Genomic DNA, 3,551 nt, shown 5'->3' with positions numbered 1-3,551 from the left:
ATATAAACAATTGAACAACTCCAGAACTAGTTTCATTTGAGTCATTTAAACTAGTTATGGTTAAGATGAATGAGGTTGATATGAAAGTGTTCATATGGCTAACTTCGGTTAAATATTCTTTAGCCAAAAAAGGTGTACACGTTTAGGTACGGTTACTCATATTTAAATGAATTCACTTTTCATTTGTTTGTAACAATCTAAGTTCGATCTAACAGTTGAAAGATATTAGCTTGAGTCTAATCAGTTTTTCATCTAACGGTGAATATTGAATACTTTGTTACCAAGGTAGCATTGATTGCAAACCCTGATTTGAAGACTACATAAAGGAGAACTCTAGCAATTGGGAAACCTAATCCCCACACTCCTGTGTGATACTAGTTGTAACTAGAGTCAATTCTCCTTTAACCTTAGGTTTTTCACGAAACCCTATAGGTTAACGACTTGAAGACTTCATTGGGATTGTCAAGCCAGACCCAATTATTTTATCTATAGTTGCATGTTATGATCTTGCTGCTTTATATCGTGATTGAGTACTATCTTCTCTAAGATTTGCTCGAGATTAAATCTCCGATAGGCAAGATAAAAAGTAGTCACAAACATCTTCGTCTCATCGTTTGTGACAATATCTTGTTTCACTACCATACGATTAAGATTATTGTGAGGTGATTGATATTTCTAGGTTGTTCTTCGGGAATATAAGTCTGATATATCAATTGGTTCATGTTCACCTTGATTTATCAAAAGACGGAACAAATATCATAGGTTTATCTGTGGTGTTAGAGCATGGCTCGGTTGATCCCACCAAGCGTTGGTATGTCAAGTTTGGTTGTCATATTTTAGTGAATCAAAACTCATGTTAAGAGTCGCTTGATTATGTACTAGAGTCAACTTCGTATAGGTTAGCTTGAAAGTATTAGGATATGAGACATTACAAGTATTGCGAAGTCTTGAAGATGTGAAGAAGCAAGGAGCTACAACGACAACAATCATCCTTCCACTTGAGGTTAGTGATATTTAACTTGAATTGTTTCATTCCCTAATGTATCTTTTAAGTCGTGCATATTAAAAACAAAATTGCGAAGCATATTTGAACTCTAGATAGACATAGTATTAAGGAATACAATACGAGGTTTATTACTTAACCATTAAACTTTGTAGATAAGACATCGCCATAATCATTTGAATTTTATTGTGATTATGTATGGGTATGAGGTGAGGATTTCATCCTAGGGAACAATGTTTTACATGTGTTCTAAGGAAGTAAGTTCATAAACTTGTTGTGAATCGAAAAGTAAATTTCCAGGTGTTATTGGTTTTGTTATTCATTGCATATCTTATGAACAACCAATATGTGTGATTGAGTATAACCGCTCACAACTTGTTTGTGTTCTTGGTAGAACTATTCACAAAGGCCTGACTTATGTATTGATATAACTTTTATTGGTGAAACCGCTCTTAAGTAATCACCTGAGATGGTATGATCGGGTTTGTGGTTTTATTTCTGACCAAATATGGGAAAGGGGAACCGATCCAAGTAAGAGGTGCAGTACATCACAAAGGGGAACCGATCCTTGTATGGGGTGCAGCAAGGTTTGTAGCAGAAAGGGGAACCAATCCTATGGACATGTGCAACACGTTTTTAGGCAAAGAGGAACCGATCCTATGGACATATAAGTTAGATACCATGTATATGTGGGGAACCGATCCTAGTACCTAGTCAACCGAATTTTGGAAAGCTAGTGTGACTATGCACAGTACTCACATGGAACGTAGAACCGAAACTTGTTTTGGTAGAACCGTTAAGCCCATGATTGTGATTGAATGTTTGTTTGATCAATCGCATAGTTCTTGAAAGTTAGGTGAACCAATTTTAAACTTGTTTGGAAGTATGGAAAATCGGTTTCAAGGTTGTAAGTGTGAAAGAGAACTTACAAAGTAAGGATGTCGACATACTTTGAACACATGCTATGAATGTTTATTTCTTTAATTGTTCAAAGTTATTCCTTAATAGCTAAGGGAAGATAATCCCATGATCGAAACATAAGTAATTTTAGAATCTTTTAATTAAGGTTATTAATTTAATTTTGTGGGGAAATATAAGAATTAGTAATGTGCATTTACTAATTAGATTTTCCGAGAGATTTCGATCATTATTTTTGGACAGAGCATGTCCAGGAATTATGGAAACCGAATTTGTGCTTTAATGAATATCTTGAGAATATTTTCGGTTTTGGAAATTCCTTGGTGTCCAAACTTCCTTGTCTATAAATACTTGAAGTTTGTCTTTCTAGCAAACCAATCCTTCGTAAAAACGGACTCCTTTTTTTGTTGTTGTTACTGGTGTAGCCGCCTATTCGGAGAGGAGAGTAACCTAATTAGGCGAAATCTCTTACAGACGCTCAATTTAAAGTCTTATTTGGGATTGAGAAGCTCTAGCGTGTACCGTTGGTGGGAAACTAGATAATTGCGGTTTATATTTTGTTTTCGATTGATTTGATTGACTAACGGTGGTTGAAATCTGATTGCACCTAGTTTGTTTATGCTTGAGAATCTTCTCTTCTGATATAAGATTCACTCAAACTAGTTCAGAGTTTCGACGGGATCTTTAGACTGTTGTTAGTTCTAAAGAAGATCTTGTGATAATCCATTGTTAACAGACTTTGTTCTGTGTGTAATTGATCACAAGAGATTCAAGTGATTGTGTGCAGGTTTTTATTGAAGATTTAAGAAGATTTGAAGACAAAGAAGATATTGAAGATATGACTTGGGTTTATAATCTTTGGTGTGCACAATACTTATTTCGGTAAAAGAGGATCCAATTAATAATCAGTTTATCCTTATGATAGATTGGATTGATTAATTGAGTAGATCGGCATCAACACAATTCTTTGGATTAAGAGTGTTGTTGGATTAATCTTAAACGATTACTTCGGTAATTGAATATAAGATAGATATAAGGACCTGACGAAGGAGTTTATGTTATGATAAACGGAAGAGACTTTGTCCGACTCATATCACTTGGTTGAAGAAAGTTGATACCAAACAGATTTGTTGTTCCTTTACTACTTTGGAATGCGAACCAAAGGAATCGATCCAAGTATGTGACTTATTTATAAGTTGGAGGCGTGGGAATACAGACGGAACTAGGTGAATTATAGGTTTAGTTGCTTGGACTCAACTATACGAAGTTAGGTGTAATTTTGTGTAGCGGCTTAATCCTGAGAGTATTCAATTCTGGACAAGGTCCCGGGGTTTTTCTACATTTGCGGTTTCCTCATTAACAAAATCTTGTTGTGTCATTACTTTATATTTCTGCATTATAATTGTTTTATTATAATTAAAGTAAATTACACAAACGTTAATTCCTATTTACTTGATAAGTGAATCCTATTGTGTTTGGTTAAGTCCAAACCTTTTTATCATGTAACATACTTCGTTGTTGTATTCTCTCGATCTCGTATCCATAGACGATCGCATGAAGTGTGAACCGATTAGTTGTATTGTCTCGACTCTGTCCATAGACAATCACTTCCTGAGAAAGGACTTATAGG

This window comes from Papaver somniferum, chromosome 10, assembly GCF_003573695.1.
Source record: "Papaver somniferum cultivar HN1 chromosome 10, ASM357369v1, whole genome shotgun sequence".
Taxonomy (NCBI): domain Eukaryota; kingdom Viridiplantae; phylum Streptophyta; class Magnoliopsida; order Ranunculales; family Papaveraceae; genus Papaver; species Papaver somniferum.
This window is presented reverse-complemented; position numbering follows the sequence as displayed.